Source organism: Heterodontus francisci, chromosome 3 (genome assembly GCF_036365525.1).
Source record: "Heterodontus francisci isolate sHetFra1 chromosome 3, sHetFra1.hap1, whole genome shotgun sequence".
NCBI lineage: Eukaryota > Metazoa > Chordata > Chondrichthyes > Heterodontiformes > Heterodontidae > Heterodontus > Heterodontus francisci.
In genome coordinates this window covers 91,047,749-91,069,654 of record NC_090373.1, presented here as the reverse complement: position 1 = coordinate 91,069,654, position 21,906 = coordinate 91,047,749, and positions in this window count along the sequence as shown.

The following is a 21,906-nucleotide window of genomic DNA, read 5'->3' as shown; positions in this document are numbered from 1 at the left end:
ACAGCCAGCCTGGCCACAAAGGATATGTCTAGGTTGCCCTTTCCTTTGATTCTCCTCTTCCTCCTCCTCCTCATGCTCCTGCTCCTCTGCTGCCCACTGTATAGCTGGTGGCAAGGGATGTCCCCTCATAATGGTGAGATTGTGTAGCATGAATCTTGGCACCTGCTCTGTCGAGTATTGCAAAGTTCCAGCCAGAGTTGTCCAGACTGCAGAAACATTTTGCTGGCTTCAAGGCTTCTGCATCAACCAGCTGCTCCCAGACATTGCTTGCCCTGTACACTTCTGGTGGAGCTCACTGTTCGCCCTCACCAATATAGCGTCTGGTGTAATTTGCCCCATAAATGCATGTGCACTACAGATAGCATTTTGGAGCTCTAAGAGAACTCATAGCACCCAGTAAATGGACACTCATGATCCCAAATTCCTGCTAGCTATTGATCTACTCTGCTTCTCCCCCCAAAGATATGCCTGACCAGCTGTGTTTCTAAAATTTTCTGCTTTTCTTTTAGATTTCCAGCTTATTTTCTTCTTTCAAATTGAGTTGTTTATTGTCCCTCTGCTTTTTTGTTCTTAATGTCATTTTTAAAAATTCTTTACGCTGGTTTTGGTTACTTATGAGCAATAGCAGGCAGCTAGATTCTGCTGTATGTATAATAGTGCTATTTGGAGGTCAACAGGAGATTTTATTTTTAAGAGATATAGCACTGAAATGCTACCGAGTCTGTGCCGACCAACAACCATCCATTTATACTAACGCTGCAGTAATCCCATATTCCCTACCACCTACCTACACTGGGGACAATTTACAATGGCCAATTTACCTATCACCTGCAAGTCTTTGGCTGTGGGAGGAAACCGGAGCACCCGGCGAAAACCGACACAGTCACAGGGAGAACTTGCAAACTTCACACAGGCAGTACCCAGAATCGAACCCAGGTCCCTGGAGCTGTGAGGCTGCGGTGCTAACCACTGCACCACTGTGCCGCCCTATGAGATGAATCTGTTTTTCTGCATCTGCTTCCTGCTCTTTAATCTATTTGTTATTAATTGTCAGGTACAAACAACAACAAAAATTGGAAAATGTTACAACTCCCAGTAGTATTTAACTTAATTCGCAACTGTCATTTCTTGTGGCAGCTTATATTCCAGCCTGAATCCAGGATTTATGCACATAATCTAAGATGATACTTTAGTTCAGTACTGACGTGGTGCTGTATTGTCACAGTTACAGTCTTTCATATAAGCCATCAAGCTGAGATTTTGCTTGTTCAGCTGGCTATGGCACTATCCAAACTACAGTAGGGAAGTTCAAGCATGGTGCAGTTGATTGCATTGTCTCTTTTAAGTCAGAAGGTTATGGATTCAAGTCCCACTCCAGAGGCTTGAGAACAAAAATCTAGGCTGACACTTCAGGGCAGTATTAAAGGGACTGTTGCAGTGTCGGAGGTGCTGTCTTTCAGATGAGATGCTAAAATGAGTCCCTGTCTGCCCTTTCAGGTGGATGTAAAACATCCCACGTTATTAATTCAAATAAGTGCAGAGGGTTATCCCCTGTGTCCTGGCCAATATTTATCCCTCAATCAATAGTACTAAAAACAGATTTTCTGATCATTATACATTGCTGTTTGTGGGACCGTGTTGTGCACAAATTGGCTGCTACGTTTCCTATATTATAACAGTGCCTACACGACTAAAGTACTTCAATGGCTGCAAAGTGTTTTGGGATGGCTTGAGGTCATGCAAGTCTTTCTATTTTTTCTTGGTGTCCCGGTCAACAAGCCTTCCTTAACCACGCCAACAAAAAATAGATGAACTAATCATATATCTCATTCACTGTTTAGGGAATTGTATTGTGTATTTATCTACAAAACAACAGCAACTACACTATAAAAGTAATTCATTTGCTGTGAAGCAATTTGGACAAGGTTAGGGGATGAAACATGCTTTATAAATGTTCTTGTTCTTCTTGCTGAGTTCACAATTTTATTTTTTTCTTTAAACACTAAAATAAGAGCAAAATACTTGTCTGACCTTTCCTATTGGCTATGAAAAATAATACAACCCAACAAGTTAAAAACTGCATTGCTGTCCTATAAGGCTGGTTGAATGCTCAGCCTGTCCATAGCTAGAAAAAGACAGCCCTTCTTTTTGGTGGCAGAGTTTATATTTACCTCTCAGGCAGCTGCTATGCCTGGAAGTGCTAGTACATGCTGTTTTCAGTTGGATCCATCTGCTTCCAGAGGCAGTAGTTGCACCTTACAGAGGATTGTAAAGGGGTATTAAGAGATTGTGTTACATGCAGCAAGAGCTGGAATCTGTAACACTGCCAAAGGAGCCAAGCCCTGCAATTATTTCTTTTTGTGGTCACAATTAGTTCACATTGTGCCACCCATTTACTTCCTTCAACTGACATTAAGGTCACCTTCAGAGTATCAATGTGAAATGTTTTGCAAGCTAGAATAACTTAAGTAATTATTCAAAGTAAAATCTGTTCCTGGTAATTATCTTCAAGCACACTTGACATAAGGAAACGGAGCACAACACCGAACATCCATAGAGAAAAGTGTTAATCGTCAACCTCCTTCCATCTGTGGTTCTTGCAACATACTTCGAGTAAACATGAGACAGTTAAGTGTACGGAACAGGCTTTATTCGTATAACACAGATGATCAGTCCAGACAATGAGGGTAACAATTCAGGTTTCTCTCACTCCAACTACCTGAATTGTTACCCTTGCAACTTCATCTTTAAATATTGGTTGTTTACAACAAAGATAGTATTTTGTGCATGGACAAACCTTAACTCCCTTAAGTAAAAACAGAAAGTGCTGGAAATACACAGCAGGTCTGACAGCATCTGTGGGGAGAGAAAGAGTTTCAGGTCTGTAATCTTTCATCAGATAGGTCACAGACCCGAAACGTTAATTCTATTTCTCTCTCCACAGATGCTGCTAGACCTGCTGAGTACTTCCAGCACTTTCTGTTTTTACTTCAGCATCTGGCGTATTTTGCTTTTACTCAACTCCCTTATGATATATCTGTCAATTTAAAATTACACTAATATTTATTTCAACGCTTCTATGCTATGGACTATTAATCTGTCTTGGTCAATGCTTGTTCTAGCCAGCCCTCTCTTACATTCCAGTTGATAAGCAGCCATCTGCGTTGAATAGAACCTCTTTATTCATGTTCTCTTCTTTTGTTTCCCAGGCAACAAACTGACCAGGTTTGGTTACTACAGTTCATTATGATTACTATAGTTTGCTTATTAACCCTCAACTCTCCAAAATATCCAACAGTACACAATGTGTAGAAATATACTCACTTCACAGATTTGAAAAAGTATACCAGCTTATCGCGATCCAACAGTGAACATGAAAGAACGAATGAACAACAACTCTTGCTGGTCCATCATTTATGCTTGAAAAGAGAAGTATTTCTTTTGAATGAAAATTTAATGAAACCCTTATCAAGCAAGAAGATGCTGTTTTAATTTTTTGAAATTATTTCTTGATAGCTGCTCTAACATGCTCTTAAACAAGTCGATTCCAGCTTCCTCCAAGACTGCCGCAAGTGACAGACACAACAATGAACCTATCACATCTGACAGCTGTTAGCTGAAAGATCAAGGATATGTTAGCAGCAATATTTATGGTCAGCAACAGTGAGATAGATTGTTAAACCATTAACATTTGCTAAGCCATTAAAGTGACATATATCAAAATAAGTTACATTTTGGAAAATGTAATGACTCATTACTCCTGAAGAGTGATAAATGGCAGCTCTGGCTGATCTGATGCATGCTGCCAGAAAAAGGCATCAACAGCATGCAGCAAGATTGTGCTCAGTGCTTCCAGCATGTACAATAGCACATGCAGTAGGCCAACAGGACACAGATCTTGCATATATTTCCTGCTTTCTAAACTACACGTTACTAATTGCCTGTTACAAATAACAGTTAATTAATTCATACTGTTCTTTTAACTACTACAAAAATTACATTCATCTACAGGCATAACCCGTACTGTTATGACCAAGGCTTAAGGAGTGCACTGTCTTTCTCGAGTTCCACTTCTCCACGGGTCACAACATATATTTAAATGTTTATCCAGTTACTGAGATGGCCAATTATATACTCTTCTTTTATTTCAGAATAAAATCCACCAACCAGATTTCCTTAATAAACAACAAAATTATTAAATTATAAAACAAGATTTATTTTGTAAAGATGCAAAGCATTAACACACAGATTGAAATATGAAAGTTCCGTTTTAAATTAGCCCAACACACACACACTGGTTGAAGAAAAAAATAAAGAAGTTTGCTCTGCAGAGATCTCTTTACAAAAAAGACGAAAGAAATACTTTGGCCAAATATTTGTTAATTCTTGAAGGAAAAGGATAAGATATGGAATGATATCAGTTGTCCCTTTTCTGGCATCCCAAATATGTGTAGACGGCTGTTCCTGGAATCTTTTTGGAGCAGTTCTCTTCAGGTGACCTTGCAGATTAGTCTGGCATGCTGTCCAGGAAAAATGCAGCATCAGGTGTTTCAGCTATCACACTGGATTCTCAGGTATTCTCAGAGGTGGAGAAAAAATGAACTGGTGTCTTCTCTCTTACAGACTGACCCTTCCAACTGACTCAAAACGATATCCAAAATGAAACCAACAATGTACAACCATAAATCTTGACAACTCTGTAAGCAACTCCCCTAGCCACCAAGGCTCTTGTTGTTTATTTAGTTTAAGGCATGTAACATCCAATAAGAGTTTGTTTTTAAACAAAGTTCTCCAAGTCCTTCCAGTGACCTTTCTTTTTTTTTGAAACAAAGCAAAACAAAGTCCAGCATCTATGGAATTTCTTCAGTACCAAATTAATCCATCTCCACAATCTTCAAATACAACTCCTCAAAAAATTTTTAAAAATGGAAGCAATTTCGTAACACAAACAAATAAATTCTCTCTCTCTCTCCCCAATTCCAATTTTTTTTAAAGCCCACTGAAACACCACAAATCTGTCCGAAGTTCAGAAACTGCTGTTCCCTCTCTCAGCACCTTTCAGCTGTGAATATGGAAAGGAGTGTTACTATGCATTAGATAGAGAACTAAGTTTAGAAATTCTAATTCAGCTGTGAGACAGACAGTGCATTTTTTTTTTAAAGCCAGTCTGGTCGGAAAGAAGAACCCAATGGGAAATTTATCATCTCTGAAATTACCAGAAGGACGATGTCGGTATAGTGATCAGGGAGGGGGATTGTGATATACTTGGACAAATTAGCATTGAAAGGGAGGAAGTATTAGCGGTTTTAGCAGACTTAAAAGTGGTTAAATCCCCAGGCCCAGATGAGATGTATCCCAGGCTGTTATGTGAGGCAAGGGAGGAGATAGCAGAGGCTCTGACACAAATTTTCAAATCCTCTCTGGCCACAGGAGAGGTACCAGAGGACTGGAGGACAGCAAATGTGGTACCATTATTCAAGAAGGGTAGCAGGGATAAACCAGGTGATTACAGGCCAGTGAGTCTAACATCAGTGGTAGGGAAAATATTGGAAAAAATTCTGAGGGACAGGATTAATCTCCACTTGGAGAGGCAGGGATTAATCAAGGATAGTCAGCATGGCTTTGTCAGTGGGAGATCATGTCTAACAAATTTGATTGAATTTTTCGAGGAGGTGATTAGAGGTGTAGATGAGGTTAAAGCAGTTGATGTAGTCTACATGGACTTCAGTAAGACTTTTGATAAGGTCCCACATGGGAGATTGGTTAAGAAGGTAAGAGCCCAAGGGATCCAGGACAATTTGGCAAATTGGATCCAAAATTGGCTTAGTGGCAGGAGGCAGAGGGTGATGGTCGAGGGTTGTTTTTGTGAGTGGAAGCCTGTGACCAGTGGTGTACCACAGGGATCGGTGCTGGGACCCATGCTGTTTGTAGTGTACATTAATGATTTAGACATGAATATAGGAGGCATGATCAGTAAGTTCGCAGATGACATGAAAATTGGTGGTGTTGTAAATAGTGAGGAGGAAAGCCTTAGATTACAGGATGATATAGATGGGCTGGTAAGATAGGCAGAGCAGTGGCAAATGGAATTTAATCCTGAGAAGTGTGAGGTGATGCATTTTGGGAGGTCTAACAAGGCAATGGAATATAAAATGGATGGTAGGACCCTAGGAAGTACAGAGGGTCAGAGGAACCTTGGTGTACTTGTCCATAGATCACTGAAGGCTGCAGCACAGATAGATAAGGTTAGGAAGGCATATGGGCCACTTGCCTTTATTAGCCGAGGCATAGAATATAAGAGCAGGGAGGTTATCATGGAGCTGTATAAAACGCTAGTGAGGCCACAGCTGGAGAACTGTGTACAGTTCTGGTCACCACACTATAGGAAGGATATGATTGCACTGGAGAGGGTGCAGAGGAGATTCACCAGGATGTTGCCTGGGCTGGAGCATTTCGGCTATGAAGAGAGACTGGATAGGCTAGGGTTGTTTTCCTTAGAGCAGAGAAGGCTGAGGGGGGACCTGACTGAGGTATATGAAATTATGAGGGGCATTGATAGGATAGATAGGAAGAAACTTTTTCCGTTAGCGGAAGGGTTAATAACCAGGGGGCATAGATTTAAGGTAAGGGGCAGGAGTGTAGAGGGGATTTGAGGAAAAACTTTTTCACCCAGAGGGTGGTTTGAATCTGGAACACACTGCCTGAAGGGATGGTCGAGGCAGGAACCCTCAACATTTAAGAAGTATTTAGATGAGCACTTGAAACGCCAGAGCATACAAGGCTACGGGCTAAGTGCTGGAAAATTGGATTGGAAAGATAGGTGCCTGATGGCTGGCACAGACACGATGGGCCGAAGGGCCTGTTTCTGTGCTGTATAACTCTATGACCAGTCATGGACCCCTAGTGAGGATGAGGAACAGTGCAGTACAGTTTACATCCGCAGGCTGGATGGAAACCTTTGGTGGGCTGGATTTTGGCCTGCAGGCCATATGTTAGACAACCTGTGTTATACTAAAGTGAAACATTCTGCATAAAATCTGCAAATCCACATGCAATATAATAAAGACAAGAGTGTACTTGGCAAGCCTGAAAGATAACTTTATTCCAGTCATAGCTTGGCCCCAAAAATTAGGGGGCCGCAGTTACACACTGTTCAAGAAGAGACCAGTTGTCCTGGTGAATGTCAAGGTCCGAACTGTGTCTTTCAGCCAAATAAATGTTGAGGGTGGAATGAAGGGGGAAGAGGCCACTATGAACTCTTTTTCCTCCATGGGGGTACTTCTGGACTGTTACCACTGTTTCTTGGCCACCTTTTCCTTGGTGCTCCTGGGAAGCGCAGGTTATGCAGGCAGATGATAGGGAAATCCAGCAGGAACCGAGGCTCTGTTTCACCCCTATCATTTATATGCTGTAAGCCATGGAGAGATGGATTCTAAAAGGGCTGGATAATTGGAAAACAGGTTGGGTGGTAGGGCTTACCACCCTTATTTCCTTTATTTCTACATTGCCCAATCTTGGATTACAAAGGAAAATCTGGCCCTTATTTCTCGCAGCCCAAAATCTGCCATAGCCTAAAGATATCCCCAATGGAGCAGTGGCACACAAGAATCAGTGGAACTATTGCTTCAGAAAGTGGGTACAAGTGCCTTGTTTAGTATTCTAGAGCACCATCCCCACAGCATGGGAGGAGGTAGAGCAAGAATGATGAGATTGATTTTCATCTTCACCGCCTGGGCTGTAACTTCCTGCATGTTACAGAACTAGCCAGATTTTCTTTTGCTGGGTTTTAGGGAATAGCCAATTGTTGAAGGTTTTGCCAACAGTACTCAAGCAGAGGGAGAGGGGGCTGGGCAGGATGCCAGGGTTGTTATTCAGGCAGTATGTAACAATGAAATGGGGGCAGGGGTGGTGAATTTCATAGAATCATAGAATGGAACAGCACAGAAAGAGGCCATTTAGCCAACTGAGTTGACGGCAGCGCTTTTGAAGAGCAATCCAGCTAATCACAATCCCTCAACTAAAAGCAAAATACTGCGGATGCTGGAAATCTGAAATAAAAACAAGAAGTGCTGGAAATACTCAGCAGGTCTGGCAGCATCTGTGGAGAGAGAAGCAGAGTTAACGTTTCAGGTCACAATCCCTCGCTCTTTCCCCATATCACTGAAATTTTTTCTACTTCAAATTTGTATCCAATTCCCTTTTGAAGGCTACTAATGAATCTGTAGCCACCATCCTACCAGGTAGTGCATTCCAAAGCCTAACCACTTTTTGCCTAAAAGGTTTTCCCTCATGCCTCCTCTGGTTCTTTTGCTGATCACCTAAAATCTGTGCCCTCTAGTTATCGATCCTTCAGCAATTGGAAACAGTTTTTCTTTATTTACTCTATCTAAACATTTCTATCAAAGCTCCTCTTAGTCTTCTCTGCTGTAAGGAGAAGAACCCCTGCTTCTCCAGTCTCTCTACTCCCTCATCCCTGGAATCATTGTAGTAAATCTCTTCTCTACCCTCACCGAAACCTTCAGGTCCTTCCTAAAGTATGGTGTCCAGATTTGAGGACAAACTAGTGTTTTATATGGCTTACCATAACTTCCTGGCTTTCATACTCTATGTCTCTAATTATAAAGTTCAGGATCCCAAATGTTTTATTAACTCCTCTGTAGCCTATCCTGCCACCTCTTCGTTATTGAACCCTTTAGCTTGTATTATCTCTCTCCATTCCTCCTACCAAAGGGTATCACCTTTACATTTCTGTATTGAAATTCATCTGCCATGTGTTTACTCCACTAGCCTGTCTGTGTTCTGTTGAAGTATATTGCTATCGTCCTCACTGTTTTCTACACTTCCAAGTTATGTCATTAGCAAATTTTGAAAATGTGCCCTGTAAGCATCAAAAACAGCAATGGTCCTAGTACTGAATGCAGAGGAACACCACAATACATTTTCCTCCAGACAGGGAGAAAAACAATCATTCAACACAACTGTTTTCTATGCCTTTGTCAATTTTGTATCTATGCAGCTACTGCCCATTTTATCCCATGGGATTCAATTTTTTCTAACAAGCCTAATATGTGGTACTTTATCAAATGCCTTTTGAAAGTCCATCAACAGCAGAACCCTCATCCACCCTCTGTGTTCTCTCATCAAAAACTCAACCAGTTTAGTCAAACACAATTTGCCCTTAATTTCAGCACATAATTTCCTTGAAGCTTCAACAAAGTTACAGCAGTGGAGCAGGAGCAGTTTCAAGGAAGTCCACCCCTCTGGTGTACAGAAATGGACAGGGCTTTCACTGCCTTATTGGGGAGGTAATGTGTTGTATTCAATTTAGGTTCTGCACAACATTGCTCACATCCCATTTTGCTTCATCAAAATCCTGATGACAACCAGTGGTCTCCAGTCAAGTCACTGCTTGGGATTGTAGTACTCAACCCAAAGTTAGTGGATGCACCCTGTTGTAAAGTAAAAATAATCTGAATCTTGCAAAGTTTAAAAACTGAAACCCAACAGTCATAAAGTTGGATCCAGATTTATATTAGCACTGTTACAGATCAGAGCAGTTGCTTTCTCATAATGGACAGATTGTCTGACTCACTCTGACAATAATAGAATACTTTGAAGAGAGGATTTCAGAATGTTTTCAGAGCAGCCTTGAGGGGTTGTGAAGCACAGAGCAGCACTTAATTAAATAAAAGATAGCGCTCTTACAGAACTGGAGTTCTCTTCCAAGATGGGTTCAACAGCAGTTGTCATATGCAAAGAAATCATGAACAGGTAGAAAGTTTTTGTTCTAACTCCCATTCTATCCAGGATTCTTCAACCAATCACAACAGCAATTAACACAGTTTGGCACAGTAACAACCATGAATGAGCCTCTGCTACTTTAAAAGAAGAAACCTATCACAGTTGTAGTGTGTTGGGCTGAAATTCATGATAGAAATATTGATCAGAAAGGATGAGTTCATTGATGTTGTGGTGAATTCGCTTTGTACAAGAGGTATCAGGCATCAATGTTCAGTTCTGGCACACATCACCTATTCACATACAAATAAGTTAAACCTGCAATCACACCAGGGTCATGGACACCATCCATAGGAAGTGACTGAAAGTTAGGAAGCGATTCCAAGTGGTCAAGAAAAATATTAAGTAAATGCGCTCTTTTCTGACCTTTCAATCTCCACCCCATAGCAATTTCAAGTTGTCCAAAGGTCCCCTAACTGCATCCTATATCATACTAAGTTCTTCTTGCCTGTTACTCCTGTCCATGCCAACCTCCATTGGTTCCCTACATCCCAATGCCCCGAAATCAAACTCTTTAGTCTTGTTTCCAGATATCTCCACAGCCTTGCAGCATCTACCTCTGCAGCTTTATGTCCAGTCAGTGCTCTTTTGTTTTCCATCTCTGGTGCATCCTCCTCTTCCTCTCTAATCCACTGTCAGTGACAAAACCTTCAACGACCTCACACATATTCTCTGGCATTCTTTTCCTAAATCCCTCCAGCTTGTTGTCTTTCACCCAACCTTTAAAGGCCGCCTCAAAACCAATCTTTGACTGTGCTTATAGTTCTATTACAGTTCAGCATCTGATCTTCCTCTGTGAACCGCCTTAGTAATTTTACTATGTTTAAGGTGCTTCATAAATGGAAATTGTTATTATAGCTTTCAATTGAGGAGAAAGCAAGTCAATAGGGGCATTTCCAACATCAGCACAAGACAGGTGGCCCATGCCCACGGTCACAGTGATGCAGCTGAAAATGGTTGAACTGAATGTATATGTATTTTCAAAAGGTGAACACTTAAGTGTTTCACATGAGGCTTATTATGAAAATGCAAGCTTATGGTACAGGAGGAAAACTTGCTGCACAGATAAAAGTTAGGTTAACAGACCAGAGAAAGGTGAAGATAGATAGCACAACAGAAGGGCAGAAAGTGGCAGATACATTCAATGTGGATAAGGCCAAACAATAGCCAATAGAATTTTGTTTTCTAAAAATAGGGACAAAGAGTACAAGAGGACGTAATGATAAATCTACAGAACATTGGTTAGGTCACAGTTGGAATAGCATGTACACTCCCTTCCTAGATCCCTTGGAGGGGATTTTAAAGCCATAGATTCAGCAGGATGATGCCAGGGATGGTAAACTATAGTTATGAAGGGGCATGAGATATGGCCTATTTCCAATAGAGCAGAAAAGACAAGAAAAGATTGAATATAAGTTTTTTTAAGTTATGAATAATTTTTATCATGAATAAGGAAATACCATATCCTCTGGTTGGTGAATCAATGACAAGGAGTCATCAATTTAAAATCATACAGTGAGGGCTAATGGAGGTTTTCAGCCAACCATCTCTTGCATTGATGTTTTGCTCTTTTTTGTTTAAGTATTGAGGATAATTTTATATTCAAATATTATTTAATTTGTAAAGATAAAAGTATATGGGGAAAGCAGAAAATGGGATTCATTTGGTAAGAAAGCAGGAAAATGAGACAAAGTAAAATCTTCCCTCAAGATAGGCCTAAGTTCAGGGAAGACAAGAATTGTATCCTCTGGTGTTAAAAATAGCTAAACATGTCTATGAGCTGGTTGCCATATTTGTAAATCTATATTGTGCAATGATAGGGGGTGTTTAATCTATGAAGCTACCTCAGTCCCTAACACCAGTGACAGTGACTAGATGTGTTTTGAAATTATCACTACCTGCCTGGAAGTTATCCCAAGATTGAGAAAACAAAACAAAAAAACAGAATTTTTCATGCTTCTAAAAAAAACAAAAAGAGAATTTTTAGAGATGCACTCTTCATTGTGTTTCCCTCCTTCTAGGCCACAGCATTTGAAGTAATCTTTTTTAAAACTAGATTTCAAGTTTGGACTTTTCAGTTTTCACAGCAAAGGTGATATCAAATGGAGTAAAAGGGTGACCCGAGAAGATTTTTATTTTGACGTCTCCTTGTCAGGTAGCAGAGTACTTTGCTTGGTCTGTGAGTGTTATAAATAGGCTGGAGACTATCATTTTGGCAGACACTCTAGCAACCTTAGGGATAATAAATCTTGTTTTTGCTGCATCGATGCCAGTGTATTTTTAGATTTGTCCATCCATCACCTAATATAAAACTATGCTTAAAATTGCCCCAAAACATCACCAATCATCTGTTCCAGGATGCTCCTAACCCATAGTGACAGGGTTATTGCAGATGTTTGGATCTGTGGCATTACAAAGGTAATTTAGCCTCAATGGAAAGTCAGATGATATTCTCCGGACAACTGGAGACTACCTCGGGACTCAAATAGATTATGATATTGGAAAAACATTTCAAGGTGCCCAAGGGGGAAAAATTGGATAAAGCTCAAAAACTGGCTTGGAGATCAAGTGTGATTAACCCATTACTGTTCTTTCTGGTGCAGGCAGCAGATAAACTTCATGCTGCCTGCTCATTTCCATGATAGCAGCATGCAACCCAGTGCTAAATGCACTGCAGAGTGGCTGCATGCCTCAGCAGGAGGTGCAAGTTCGTGTGAAGCTCGCATCATTAAATTTTGCTTGCTCTATTAGAGGGTAGGTGCATTCTGGCTGCAGCAGGTGCTGGAACTGTTTGCAGAAGACGTTCCGAGCAGGAAAAAAAAATGAATATGGTGGCACAGGGCAGAGAGCATGCTCCAAGGCTCTCTGATGCAGCACTGGAGGCTTGGGTGCTTGAAGTGGACAGGAGGAGAGAGGTCCTCTACCTACAGGGTGTTAAATCTCAGAAAGCGTGTTATGGAAGGATAATGCTGGAGGCTATCTTTACTCAAGTTCACATTTATTGTGCAGAATAAAAGGATTACAAACATATAGCTCCTCACTCAAACCCTTCACCAGTTCAGTGAGTGTCTGCTTTTAAGTGCTCACCTAAAACCCCAATTAACACCCTTCACCTGCATATAATCAAACCATTGACATACAATTAACAGATTCCCTTCTTTCTTTTACAATACAACTTGGATTAACATGCTCAAGGAACATTTCAAAATAATACTTTATACGTACTATGGAATTTAACATGCTCAAAGAACATTTCAAAATAAATTCCATGTTGGGTACAAAGTATTACACTGTGAGCTGCCCCTCCTCTAGCACCTCTAACAATTTTTGTACTAACATTTCTTTTTGTGAAACAATCGGATAGCTGATGACTTGCATCTACCCATTTAAGTTTGGAGATTTCCTTTCTCTCCAGCATTTGTTTCAACCCAGCAAGATCAATATTTTCTCACTCACTTTTTGTAGCGTGTACACTGTCCGACAAAGAATAACTATCCACATAACGTTCAATGGTTGTCCTATCTTCAGTATGTCCCTTGTTCAGAATTTCACCCAAAATATTTGACAAATAGAACCCCATCTCCACTGCCTCCACAAGACCCAGTGTTTCCGCTGCTAATGTGCTTTTAACAGCCCGTTTTATTTTCTTAGCCTCCCAAGCTAGAAGGACAACATTTCCCATTTTCACCCATCAGAAATATTATGAAACCAGCTGCACTCAAATACCCATCAGCAAGATTAGCATGTGAAGCATCACTATAAATTATTAGCTTCATGTTCTTTGGGTCACCCAAGGATGGGAACTTCAGTACACATTTCTCCAGATTTAGTTTTTTCAATGTTTTATTTGCCATTAAAAAATTCTCAATTACTGAATGTTTCATCATCGTGCTTAACTCCAGCACATCAAAACCACCATCAGGCCTAGTCTGAGAGCACAACCAGTTTAATTGATCCACCAGGCTTCACAATTGCTCAGTCTGCTTTAGATAGATCATCATCTCTCTGTGATGATCTAACACGATTAACCGGGATGGGAGTAACACTCTCTAAACAGGATTGTTGACTTAGTCTTAGTCTGCTTAATATCTACACCAATATATTTAAAGGCCCCACAAGCCTGACTCCCAATCTTAAATTCAGCCCTGATCTTAATAACATATTTCTCAAAATCCGTCGTACCACCCCATAAGAAATTAACGTGCATCATGAAGATGCCTGAAAGTTTCCTTTATGATATTAATAAAACATTGCAGGATCTGCTTTTAGTTCAACACAACCAATTTTCAACAAAACAGATCTCACTGAGAAATACCACACCCTGGAAGCATCATTAAGGCCATTGATGCATTTGTTCAGTTTCCATAACTTTCCTTCTGCATCTGCTGCCTCTTTGGGTGGTTTCAGATACGCTTCTCTGAAAAGTATCACCTTGCAGAAATGCAGCTTTTATGTCAATGATTTACACGCCCATAAATATGTGGCCAAAAGAGCCAAAAAGATTTTCAAGATTACTTTTCCAGCTGTGGGAGAGTCCATTCTAACATCGGTATCACCCAGACACTCTTCAAAACCCCTCGCAACTAGCCTTGCTTTAACGTTATAAGTTCTATTGGGAAGGACTTTCAATACAAATCCATCTATGTCACAAGGCTGGCTGTACCCTATCTGGTACCTCATAATAAACTCCAAACTCTCTTGAACTCTCTAATTCCTTATGTTTTGCTTCTCTTCTTAGTTTAACCTCAAGTTTATTGGCAGCCACTAAAACTTCATAATCATGAGGACTTCTGCTTCTAGTTATATTCTGAGACTGACCTCTAGCATTTGTTTCAATGTGGAATCTCTTCAAACTATGGCCTCAATTAGCACTTTCATGTCTTTCGGAACTACTGCTAGAAGATCTCCCTCGCACTTTATCGGAGGTTCTTTTTCCAGTACATGATTGCTTCCTTACACAAGTCACTGCCAGACCCACTATTAAAACTTACACTGTGCTTTCTTACCTTTTACTCTTTCACCCCACTTTGCCAGTCTATGGGTCTGGCTTCTTGGGCATCATCTTGAACATTTATCCAATTTAAACTTGCCTGTAGATTTTCCTGCATCTCCCACAATTGTTGCATCCCTCCATTTATTAGACCCCTCTGAAATATATGTCACCCAAGTACCTACACGGGGTAAGTGGCCTTTCAATGTGATAACTCTTTCCTGAGCATCATGATTGATCACATTACTATCCAACTCTTGATCTACCATATTCTGTGCCTCAGGACCTTCATCACAAAACACATGAGTATTTGAGATACATGGTGCCTCTTTTCCCTCTAACAGCTGCTCAGATTCTGAGATTTTGTAATTAACCCTGATTAATCATGAGGAATGATCCTTAACAGTTGAATTTCCATGCTTGATAACTACTGTCTTACCATCATGACCGATTACCTTACCAGGGCCCTTCCATTCCCTATGGCCCTCTCTTTTATAATACACCAAACCTCCTGAACTAAATTCTGCCTCAGATGGCCTTATACAATGCCTCAGAGCTCTGCAAATTTTCTCAGAGACCTGAACCTTGATGAAAGCCCATCTCCCTGCATGTAAAGCATTCAAATTTGTAAAAATAAAATTGAACTAATTGTCATACCTTCTCGAGCAGGAGGACTGTGAGTGGCTGCTTATAAGTGTTCAGCTAAGTCCCCAATTAACACCCTTCACCTGCATATATTCAAACCATCGACACTCAATTAACAGATGAACATAGGGGGCTAGGATGCCCTCCAGAGGAACATTGCAAAGGCAATGGGAGAAGATAGCCTTCGCTGTCAATGCAAGCAGTCTAGCCCCAAGGACCTGGATGCAGTGCAGGAAGAAATTTAATGACCTCACATGAGTGGTTGAGTTCAGTGAATCCATCTTCAAATGCCATCTCCTACCAAGTGCACCACTTGCCTCCCACACTGCTTAATGCACCACACCCCCTTCCCTCACCAAACAACATTCCCTGTTTGTCAAGCATGACTCATACCTAACATTGATAGCCTCACCTCACCCTCTCAGACAGCACTGCTGCAAGCCTCACAACCACATTGCACAGCTTGCGCATAATGCCAGCTATTCAACCATCACCCCAACACATTGCATCGCACTCACTGATACAATTCCCTCTCTCTTGCAGGACAAGGTGGTGCACAACTGCTGACAGCAACAGCTAACTGGCTGGGGAGAGGAACATCTGTATGTCCGAACCCCCATAGAGGAGATGGTGCTGGCAATCATTGGTGACTGTGGCCAGTGGTGGGGCTAAAACCATAGAAGATGATGGTCGGTTCCTACCTAATCCAGCTGCTCACATCTCACTTCCCTCTCATTCCCCCAATCTCTTCTGATTTACAAGCTGCAGATGGTGTAAGCATGCATCTCTTGTTATCTCCCACCTGCCCCATCTCTCCCTTTCCTCACTGCAGCCTTATCCTTGTGTCTTACTCCTTTCAGATGCCCAAGAACTGCCTCCTGGCCAGACAGTGACACAAGACTGTGAAGTCCAAGAGTAGCAGGAAACTGATAATGAAGAAAGTCTGTCACTCGATCTCACAATCACAGCACCAGCTCAGATAATGGCGCTGCATACGTTTTAGAGGGTAGCAGAGAGGTGGGTTCTGCACATGGTCAGACACTGGGCATGAAAGGCCTGCAGTTAGGGCAAGGGGAGAGGTGCCAGCTCCCCAAAATGCGAGGTTGCACCTGGATTCTGCTGCAGGGCACTCTGATGAGGCGGCATACAGGAAAAGGCTGATGGATATGCACAATGAAATGCATGGTGCATTGGCAGGTTTGCCAGAGAGCCTGTGTAATTATGTCAAGGAGCATGGAGGAGTTTGTCACCAGGCGCAGACCTTGGAGCCCTTCCTTTACAATGTGGAAGTGGTAACCAACTCCACGAGAGCACTTGTGGACCCAACCATGATACAGTGATTGACGGCCGATGCCTCAGCTTCCATTGCAGTAATAACAGAAGTCACGCAACATCTGAGCGCTGCAATGAAAGCTCTGACTGAGTTTGTGCAATCTGTTTGTTGCCATCCAAATGCAGCTTGCACTCATCATGGCTGTGGGTACAAGTGCTAAAATGGGCTTTCTGAGCCACACATCAGTCCAACAAACTGTTCTCCAACTGATTACTAGGATTGCTGAGATGCTGCTCTCAGAAAGTGGCAGTGTCTCCCTGGAGCACGAACCTGTTGTCCTCTCTCCTTGCACCACCACCGGTCCACCAGTGTCCTTGCTGTTGTCTGTCTGTCAGCCAGGCCAAAATGTTCGTGTTGAGGTGGTGCAGTCTGAAGTTGGCCCTTCTGGGGCCAGAGCTGCTCGAGGTTGTGCTGCAAGGCCATCTGTAGTTTCCCCATTGAAAGTTAGCAGCCTTCCATAGACATGCTGTAGCCACTGGGGTACCACTATGTAGGAGAACTAGGGGATCCTTCCTGCTGTTGGACACAGCTGTGCTTGTTTAAGAGAAGGTGTTACATGGAGCATCGAGGTCAAAAATGGCATCACTGGCTGATGTCACAATCTGCCTACTCTGCATACTTCCAGCAAACACTCCTAATGCTCGCGCTAACCCCCTTGCCAAAATGGCATCTAACATGGGTTACGCCGGAAATGTTTGTGCACATTTTGGTACCAAAATGGCACCCATGGCGCCGAATCACAGACATGACAAAGCCGAATTTAATAGCACAAACGTCTTCTTGCTGACAGATCTAATGGGATGGTGTGAGCTATTTAACCAGGATTAGTGTGCCTTCTGGGAGTTACAAGGAAGTGTGATTATCCAGGTTTCCAAAATAGTTCTGTTCTGGAACAAAGAAAAGAAAACAACAATACCACACTGGGCACCATACGTTAGGAAAGGTATGGGGGCATTAGAGAGAGTGCAGAAAACTTTCACAAGACTAGTTTCAGGGATGAGAAACTTCAGTTACATGGATAGATTGGATAAGTTGGACTGTTTTACTTGGAGAAGAAAAGGTTGAGAGGAGATTTGATAGCGGTGTTCAAAATCATGAGGGACCTGGACAAGGTAGATAGGGAAAAACTGTTCCCATTGATGGAAGGATCAAGAACAAGAGAGCACAGATTTAAGGTACTTGGTAAAAAAAGCAATGGCGACATGAAGAAAAACGTTTTCACACAGTGGAGAGGCAGCGGACCTGTGAGGCATCGCACCAGAGAGGGAGAATGAGAAATCAATACTGGGGCTCATGGCCCACATTCACCTGGGAGAATGGAGGGGCAGGCTGGCCTGATGTCAGCGTGTGCTGGCTTTGAAGAAAAGTGAAAAAAAAACTAACAGTGACATCACGGGAAAGCCTAAGTTGATTGATTGGTGAATAACTGCTGCTACAGTGTGCCTGTAAATAGCTGGAAAATCAGAAAAGAAAGTTATTCTTTTTTAACCCTCAAATAGCTACCTTGTAAGTGGTAAGGTTAGTATTACTAAGGTTTTACTAATTACTTATTAGAAAGTGCTGCTTGGACAGAGTGTGAAGCTATGAGTTTGGTGTGTGAGGGAGTTCAGTGAAGAGGGGAAAGAGGTGCTCCTTTGTCTCATTCTTTTCTTTTTCTGCCTTGTTAGCCTCCAGTATTTTGTTCTAACTTCGATGCAGGGGAAGACACTGATTGTCAAGTAACTGGTAATTCATTTTACTTATTACATTAATAATAATTAGTTTTTAAAGATAAGGTATGGCAGGGCAGCTCGGCCGAGTGGAATGTGCCTCCTGTGGTATGTGGGAAGTCATGGATGCACCATGTGTCCTTGACAAACACATCTGCAGGAAGTGTCACCAGCTGCAGAAGCTTGAGCTTCTGGTTTCGGAACTTGAGCAGTGGCTGGAGACACTGTGGTGCATCCGCGAGACAGAGAACTATGTGGATAGCATGTTTAGGGAGGTGGTCATGCCACAGGTTAAGAATGTGTAGGCAGAGAGGGAATGAGTGACCGCCTGGCAGTCTAAGAGAACCAGGCAGGTAGTGCAGGAGTCAATCGTGCTTGCTAAACAGTTTTCCATTTTGAATACTGGTGACGGCATTGGTTCCTCAGAGGAGTGCAGCAAGAGCCAAGTCTGTGGCACCATGGGCGGCTCAGCTGCACAGGAAGGAAGGAAGAAGAGTGGAAGGACAATAGTGATAGGGGATTCATTAGTTAGAGGAACACACAGGCATTTCTGCGGCCGCAGACGTGACACCAGGATGGCGTGTTGCCTCCCTGGTGACAGGGTCAAGGATGTTACAGAATGGCTGCAGGACATTCTTCTGAGAGTGGATGAACTGCCAGACGTCGTGGTCCACATTCGTACCAACGACATAGGTAAGAACAGGGATGAGGTCCTGAAAGCAGAGGTTAAGGAGTTAGGAAAGAAATTAAAAAGCAGGAAATCAAAAGCAGTAATCTCAGGATTACTCCCAGTGCCAAGTGCTAGTGAACACAGGAATAGGCGGATTAAGTGATTTAACACATGGCTGGAGAACTGGTGCAGGAAGGAGGGCATCAGATTTCTGAGGCATTGAGACCTGTTCTGGGGTAGGTGAGTCCTGTACAAAATGGAAGGGTTGCACCTTAGCAGGACCGGTACTAACATCCTCGCAAGGAGATTTGCTAGTGCTGTTGAGGAGGGTTTAAATTAAATTGTCAGGGTATTGGGAACCTAAAAGGGAACTCAGATTGGAGGGAAGCAAAACTTGTAAGTAAAAAAGTAGTAAGCGAAATTGGAAGGCAGATGAGATGAAGACAAACATCAAATAGGAACAGTATGAGGTATAATGTTAAGACAAAGTTAAGGGCACTCTATCTGAATGCACACAGCATTCACAACAAGGTAGATGATTTGAAGACACAAACAGAGGTAAATGGGTATGATTTAATTGCCATTACGGGAACGTGGTTACAGGGTGACCAGGACTGGGAACTGAATATTCAGGGATATTTGCCATTTAGCAGGGATAGGTGGAGGGGAAAAGGAGGTGGGGTAGCGGTGTTAATAAGGGACAGGATCAGTACATTAGTGAGCGAGGATCTTAGATCGAAGGAGCAAGATGTAGAATCAGTTTGGCTGGAGCTAAGAAACAGCAAGGGGGAGGAAACATTGGTGGGAGTTGTTTATAGGCCACCAAACTGTAGTGGTAATGTTGGGCATAGTATGAATCAGGAAATTAGAGCTGCATGTAGCATGGGCAATACAGTAATAATGGGCGACTTCAATTTGCATACAGAGTGGGTAAACCTAATTAGCACTAATGCTGTGGAGGATGATTTCCTGAAATGTGTACGAGATGGGTTTCTGGAGCAGTATGTTGAAGAACCAACTAGGGATCGGGCTATTTTAGATTTAGTATCAAGTAATGAGAAAGGGTTAATTAATAACCTTGATGTTAAGGAGCCATTAGGAAATAGTGACCACAATATGCTTGAATTTTACATGAGGTTTGGAAGAGATATAGTTCATTCTGAAACTAGGTTCTTAAATCTGAACAAAGGAAACTATGAAAGTATGAGGGGCAAGTTGGTTATTGTGGATTGGGAAAATGCATTAAAAGATTTGACAGTAGACAGGCAATGGCTAATATTTGAAGAAGTATTACACAGTTTACAACAAATATATATTCCTCTAAGCCACAAAAAGCCAACAGGAATGGTGAATCAACTGTGGCTAACAAAAGAAGTTAAAGATTGCATTAGGTCAAAGGAAGCGGCTTATAAGGTTGCCAGAAAAAGTGGTAAACTGAGAATTGGAAGCAATTTAGAGTCCAAAAAAAAGGAGGACCAAGAAACTGATAAAGAAAGTGAAAAGAGATTATGAATGCAAGCTAGTGAGAAATATAAAGGCAGACTGTAAAAGCTTCTTTGGGTATGTTTAAAGGAAACGATTAGCAAGGATGAATGTGAGTCCATTGCAGGTGGAGATAGGAGAGTTTGTGGTGCAGAATGAGGGAATGACAGAGAGACTAAACAATTACTGTGTGTTGTCTTCACGGAGGAAGACACAGAAAATCTCCCAGAAATACTAGGGAGCCAAGGGACTGGTAAAAATGAGAAACTGAAAGTAATTAGTATCAATAAAGAGATAGTACTTGAAAAATTAATTGGATTGAAAGTTAATAAATTCCCTGGACCAGAAGTACTACATCCCAGAGTATTGAAGGAGGTGGCTATAGAGATAATGGATGCATTGGTGGTTATCTTTCAAAATTCTATAGATTCTGGAAGGGTTCCTGCAGACTGGAAAGTAACAAATGTTATCCCACTATTTAAGAAAGGAGGGAGAGAGAAAACGTGGAACTGCAGACCTGTTAGTTTGACGTCAGTAGTCGGGAAATGGTAGAATCTATTATAAAGGATGAGATACTGGACACTTAGAAAATAATGATATGATTGGGCAGAGTCATCATGGATTTGTGAAAGGGAAATCATGTTTGACAAACCTGTTAAGAGTTTTTTGAGGATGCTATTTGTAGTATAGATAAAGGAAAACCAGTAGATGTGGTGTATTTGGATTTTCTGAAGGCTTTTGTTAAGGTCCCACACAGGAGGTTAGTAAACAAAATTAGAGCACATGGGATTGGGGGTAATATACTGCAATGGATTGAGAATTGGTTAACAGACAGAAAGCAGAGAGTAGGAATAAATGGGTCATTCTCAGGATGGCAGGTTGTTACTAGTGGGGTACCTCAAGGATCAGTGCTTGGGCCACAGCTGTTCACAATCTATATAAATGATTTGGATATGGGGACCAATTGTAATATTTCCAAATTTGCCAATGACATAAAACTAGGTGGAAATGTAAGTTGTGAGGAGGATGCTAGGAGGCTTCAAGGGGATTTGAACAGGCTAAGTGAATGGGCAAGAACATGGCAGATGGAATAAAATGTGAATAAGTGTCAAGTGATCCACTTTGGTAGAAAAGAACAGAAAGGCAGAATATTTTCTTAATGGTGAGAGGTTGGGAAGTGTTGATGTCCAAAGAGACCTGTGTGTCCTTGTTCATGAGTCACTAAAAGCTAGTATGCAGGTGCAGCAAGCAATTAAGAAGGCAAATGGTATGTTGGCCT